This window comes from Miscanthus floridulus, chromosome 10 (genome assembly GCF_019320115.1).
Source record: "Miscanthus floridulus cultivar M001 chromosome 10, ASM1932011v1, whole genome shotgun sequence".
Classification (NCBI taxonomy): domain Eukaryota; kingdom Viridiplantae; phylum Streptophyta; class Magnoliopsida; order Poales; family Poaceae; genus Miscanthus; species Miscanthus floridulus.
The window spans coordinates 66,034,099-66,040,625 of NC_089589.1; the positions used below are offsets into that span (position 1 = coordinate 66,034,099).

General features: G+C 49.2%; 1 pseudogene; it reads left to right on the forward strand.

Moving 5' to 3' along the window:
- The first annotated feature begins 226 nt into the window (after positions 1–226).
- Positions 227–6,142, forward strand: LOC136488792 (uncharacterized; annotated as a pseudogene).
- Positions 6,143–6,527: the final 385 nt, after the last annotated feature.

Here is a 6,527-nt window from a genome sequence, read left to right on the forward strand (position 1 = left end):
CCCCTGTTGTTCTTCGGATACACACTCTCCCTTACAGGACGTGTATCGGGAGAACAGCAGGGAGGTGCTACCGAAATTTTGTCTTTGATAGGAGCGGAGCATGGAAACTAACCTCATCTACGGATCCACGGGTGGGATTAGGACCTATCCTCACCTATTAGAGAGTAGGGACACCGCGTAGATGCAATTGATGGTGACTCATATGTGCTGATACGTCTGTTAAAGGATGGAGGACCGTGAGTGGATGTACACGCTCCGGAGAGACGAGCACGATTACGACTTGCTGTTTATAGTCAAGGTCGAAGAATTCTTACAGCATGCATTTGGCAAGAGTGCTGGAGGCCATTCTCTAGTGGTTTGTCCATGCAGCAGTTGTGACAACAAAAGAAGGAAAGATAGGTTAACCATGGGTAAACATATTGTGAAGTTTGGATTTACTCCGGACTACCACCGGTGGATCCACCATGGTGAAGCCAATCGTATCAGGGAGGAGGTGGTGAGACCACGGTTCGAGGCTTTCGATGATGATGCCAGGGTAGCAGACATGCTGGATGACACACACCAAGCTCAGTTCGCTGAAGGACGTGACAAGGAGGAGATGGAGGCTGCCATAGATGCCTTCTACCTGATGTTGGACTCGGCATAGAGACCCCTTCACGATCATACTAATGTTTCTCAATTGGATGCCATTGGTCGCGTAATGGGGTTGAAGGCTGAGTTAAACCTAAGTCGAGAAGGCTTCGACAAGATGGTGGCCGTGTGGATCGATATGCTACCGAAGACACACATTATGCCGAAGAACTTGTACGAGTCAGAGAAGCTCCTTCTTGCACTTAAGATGCCGTATGACAAGATACATGTGTGTCCGAAGGGGTGCGTCCTATTTAGGAAAGAATGCGCGGATGCAAAGTACTGCCCGAAGTGTAAATCCTCTAGGTACGTGGAGGTAGACTCAGGCGATGGCCAGAAGAGGCAGCTTAAGATCCCCATGAGAGTCCTACGACACCTTCCATTTCTGCCGAGGCTCCAACGGCTATTCATGACCGAGGAATCTGCGAAACAAATGACATGGCACAAAAATGGAACACGATACAATCCTAAGAAGATGGTACATCCATCCGATGCTGATGCATGGAAGTACTTCAATTCACGGCATCCTCTCAAAGCAGAGGAGGCTCGTAATGTACGTGTCGCGCTGGCAACAGATGGGTTCAATCCATATGGCATGATGGCTGCACCATACACATGTTGGCCCGTGTTCGTCACCCCCCTAAATCTCCCCCTCCAGCATCTCCTTTCAACGGCATACCGTGTTCCTGTCGTTGATAATCCCTGGACACCCTAGGAGTAATATGGGTGTCTTCATGGAGCCTGTGATAGATGAGTTGATCGATGCTTGGGTGAAAGGGGTGTGGACATACGATCGAGCTACAAAGACTAGCTTTAAAATGCACGTCTGGTACCACTACTCCCTGCACAACTTCTTGGCGTACGGGTTAATGTGCGCCTGGCGTGTTCAGGGGAAGTTCCCATGCCCAATATGCAAGGAAGCTGTGAGGTTCATATGGTTGAAGAAGGGTGGCAAGTATTCGTTGTTCGACAAACATCATCAATTCCTCCCTCTTGACCATCCATTCAGAGAAGACATCAAGAGCTTTACGAAAGGTGTCAAAGTGATGGACCCTAGACCGCTCTTGAGGACTGGGGTGGAGGTTCGTGCTCAGATAGATGCTCTCGTGCCCAACGAAGATGGTAGTTTCGTGGGATATGGTGAGCAACATATGTGGACTCATAAGTCTGGCTTGACGAGGCTCCCCTATTTCGATGACCTCCTACTACCCCATAACATTGATGTCATGCACACTGGAAAGAATATCGCCGAGGCACTTTGGGCAACGCTCATGGACACTGACAAGTCTAAGGACAACCCTAAGGCTAGAGTGGACCTGGCGACGTTGTGCGATAGGCCAAACCTAGAGATGCGGCCTCCTACAACAGGAAAGTAGTGGAGAAGGCCTAGGGCCCCCTATGTCTTGAAAATCGATCAAAGGAGGGAAGTACTTCGATGGATCAAGAATTTAATGTACCCTGATGGGTATGCAGCGAATCTGTGCTGGGGAGTGAACTTAGAGACTCAGCGAGTCAACAGGATGAAGAGTCATGACTACCACATATGGATTGAGCGCATACTTCCATCGATGGTTTGAGGCTATGTCCCTGAGCATGTCTGGCTAGTGCTGGCAAAGTTGAGCTACTTCTTTCGCCAGCTTTGTGCCAAGGAGCTATCTTCGACCGTCATTACAGAATTGGAAACTATGGCACCTGAGTTGGTCTGTGAGCTTGAGAAGATCTTTCCACCCGGCTTCTTCTTGCCGATGCAGCATCTGATTGTGCACCTCCCGACCGAGGCATGGTTGGGGGGCCCGTGCAGGCCTGTTGGTGCTATCCAATCGAGCGATGTCTAAAGACTCTTTGCAAGAAATATACAAATAAAGCCAGAATTGAGGCTTGCATTGCAGAGGCAAGCATTCGGGAGGAGGTTGCAAACTTCACAACATCCTACTACAAGCCAAACCTTCCTAGCAAGCATAATCTACCCCCTCGTTACAATGCTGGTGAAGTTGAATCGACCCGCAGCCTTTTCAAATGCCAACTAGGCAGCGCAAGTGGATCAACCCCCAAGAGATTGGATCTAGAAGAGTGGCGCAGAATCATGCTATATGTGTTCACCAACCTTGTCGAGGTTGCGCCATTCATTAAGTAAGTTCTCAACGAACTTGTTTCAATACGACGTCACTATTCTGTATCGAACCCCATTGATTCTCTTTGGTATAGGGAATTTGTTCGTCAAGAGTGGCATCAATCAAGGGATCCTACCCCGCATGAACATGATACCCTTCTTTCAGAGGGTGCGGGAGCTGGGAGGCCTGATTTCATTTCTTGGTTCAAACAAAAGGTCGTACGTTCATTGATATTCCTTAGTAGCTCGTACGTTCCAATAGTATAACGATGTATCATGCTTGAGCTTGTAGGCGCAAACCAATGCGTCCATGAGTGACGAGTTGAGACAGGTTGCAAACGGCTTCAAGTTAAGGGTGAAGTCATATACTGGTTATGACGTGAACGGATATCGCTTACACACGTCAAGACACGAGTAGACTCGGCCCGGTTGGAAAACCACCGACAGCCAAGTTTTTACGCCGGGCACTAATGGCGTCGAATACTACGGAATAATTGAGGAGATCTATGAACTTGAATATGAGGGCCGGGTACCTCTTACTCCTATCATATTCAAGTGCCACTGGTTTGATCCTGCACGAACGAGACGGACCCCTCATCTTGGGCTAGTCGAGATTAGGCATGATTCTGTCTATAAAGGAAAAGATGTCTATATTGTGGCTCAACAGGCCGTGCAGGTGTATCATACGCCATACGCGTGCCAAGACAAAGACCATCTTAAGGGTTGGTCTATTGTGCACCAGGTATCTTCGCACGGTAAACTACCTATTCCAAACGATGAAGATTACACCTTCGACACAAACACATATGATGGAGAGTTCTATCAAGCAGATGGGCTACAAGGGAGCTTTGAGATAGTCTTACCCGGTGTGACGACCGCCATGGAAGTAGACGATGAAACGGTTGATGACGAGGACCCTAGAGATGTAGTGCTAAATCCGAAGGACATTCAAATGCTTGAGCGATTCCATTTAGGCAAAGACAATGAAGAAGACATAGAACCTTTGAATAGTGTTGCCCATTTGGACAATTTTGACAGTGATGATGAGACCTACGACCCCAATCATGAAGATTATTCCTAAACCATGTAATACTATGTTTTTTATTAAAAAAATTTATGTTTATTCATTTTGAACTATTTGACATGTATGTACTAACGCTTGTTGTTCATTCTTTGTACATTGCAGGTGACAAAACAAAGATGGTGAACAACTGTTCACTGAGGCAGGTGCTCTCGGTATACCAGAGGCTACGCCCTCCTGATGGAGGCGAGGGGACGTCTTTGCCCCTAGCGGCGAGAGCAGGCCCGGGTCGCCCCAGCATGGGGAGGGGGAGGGGGAGGGGCCGGGGTCGCCCCAGGAGAGACCTGCCTCCTCCCCCGGCTCTCGACCAGCCGGAGGACCCGTCTCCTACCCTAGAGGACCACATGGCGGCCATGGGCACGACCACAGACACTTTGTCGGGGGACGAGGGGACTCAGCAGACGGAGGATAGTTCTGCTCAGTCGGCTCCCTACCTGCGAGGTCCCACAAGCCTTCTCCGGTTCCGCTTCCTGACCGACGCCCACTGGTTCGTCCTGTGGGAAGAAGGTAAGTAACTATAGATGTTATCACTAGTACTTCATATGATACGTTGAAAATCAAAAGAGAAACAAATAATTTTTTGTAATCACTAATGCAGGGGCTGGCTAGTTCAGTCGGGTGCTCTTGACCCCCCACGCACCCCCGCTACCATCCTAGGATGTCTATGCAGGAAACACTTCCCCGGCCTTGTGGACTTGAAAGAGGGGAGGTGGGAGCCGGCCTGGTCGTGGGACAGGTACAAGCTCGGCTCGGATGACGAGTAGGACAACAAGCAGGAGCGGGTTTTGGCGGACTTTTGGGTAAGTGTCTCACAACAAAGCTCAATACATCTCCTCCATTGCTTAAGTCTTTTATTGAAATAATGAACGGATACATCATGTTTGTATGCAGAGGTACTTCAAGGCCGAAGAAGGTAGAGAGACCCTAGCGAATTAGACGGCACATAGAGCCTGTAAGAAGTACGTCGGCGACATGATTCACGAGGCATGACTCTAGGCCCACGTCGACTACTACAGGTCCATCAAGAAAGAGCCCCTCAACAAAACCGGCGCAAGAAAGGTGGCGCCGACCAAGGAGCAGTACCTTCAGGTAGGTGAATAATATTGATTCGTTTTGAGATTTAGTAGGTCTAGAATTGATCTTCTTATATGTCAAACACTTGATGATGTGTAGGTGCCGGCCTCGTGGTGCATGTCGCATAGATCGGCATGGTCGAGGATCGTGGACAGGTACCTTGACCCGGCGTACATCGCAAAGCACGAGCAAGGCAAGTGGAACGGGCACTGAGGACCGCTCCAACTCACCACCAAGGCAGCCGCAACCTCCCCGCATTCAAGCGGGCACTTGTACGAGATGTCATTTATCTATTCTAACGCTCAATTTTGCCTGATTTCTAATCATCTTGCCGTCTTTCTCGCAGGAGGTGGCACACCCGGACGTGCCGGTATCGGAGTTTGGGGCATGGGCTGTGTCCCACATGGGCCCGGTGAAATCCGGTGTCGTCTTCAATCCGGATGCCCCTACTCAGGCTTACTCTGACCCAAGCGTCCACGCTAAGGTCAGAGACTACACGGAGGCGGTTAGGGCGCTCCGTGGCTTAGATCACAATCTGAGCACTGAGCCCCTTGAGACAGAGATGATCGTGAGGCTGGGGCAAGGCAGGAAGCACGGGCGGTTGTGGATTGCAGATGGCGCTGACTCCTCAAGCTCTGCACCCTCTCTCTCTCCAACGTGAGGGCACGGAGCACGGCCAGAAGCCTTCCCATATGTGCACGGCCTACTCCAACACTGTCGCAGGTCGATGAACTTCAGGTAATTCTGGTTTCACTCGTCGTACATTGAATGTTACACACATTGATCAGATTTATAATACTAAAACATATGATTGAAACACTACAGGCCGAGCTGGCAGAGACAAGGGAGATGCAAGCGCACCTGACCGCAGAGCTGGAGGCCACGAAGAAGCAGATGGCGGACATGTATGAGATCATGCAAACCATCGGGCAAGCATCGGGTGTCCAAGTGCAGTTGCCAGCTCCAGCTTCGGTTCGACACTTCACTCCTGTGAGTATGAAAGTTTAATGCGTTCGTGCCATTGGGATTGTTGGCCTTCGTGCCGTTGTGATTTTCGGCCTTCATGCCGTTGGGATTGTCGGCCTTCGTGCCGTTGTGATTGTCGGCCTTCGTGCCGTTGTTTCTTGCAGGTTGGAAACCTCCCCGTGCAGGGGAGGTGCTGTCGAAATTTTCAATTTTGAGTCTAACACATGCAATTTCTTCTCTTTTGTGCAGCCTCCGTCGGCGAGTTCAAACAATCCCGCTAGCGTGTCACCGACGGCTGATCACGTTAACCCTTCGTCGCAGTCTGGTCCTTCACCGCTGTCCAGGGGGCCACACCTGCAGTTCCGTCGCCGCGGTAGGGATGTTGAACTTTGTGATATTGAACTTGTAATAATAAACTTGTGATGTTGAACTTTGGTGCATTTGTGATGGATTTTCGATGGATTTATTAAATATGCGTGTGCTTGTGATATATAATGCATGTTGGTGATATAGATGTGATGATTGATGTATATATATATATATATATACATATATATATATATATATTGTTTGTTACAATGAAATGTAAAAAAAATTGCAATTCTCGGGGTCTTTGCCGAATGCCATGGGCAAGGCACTAGGCAAAGTTTTTTCAAAAAAAAAATC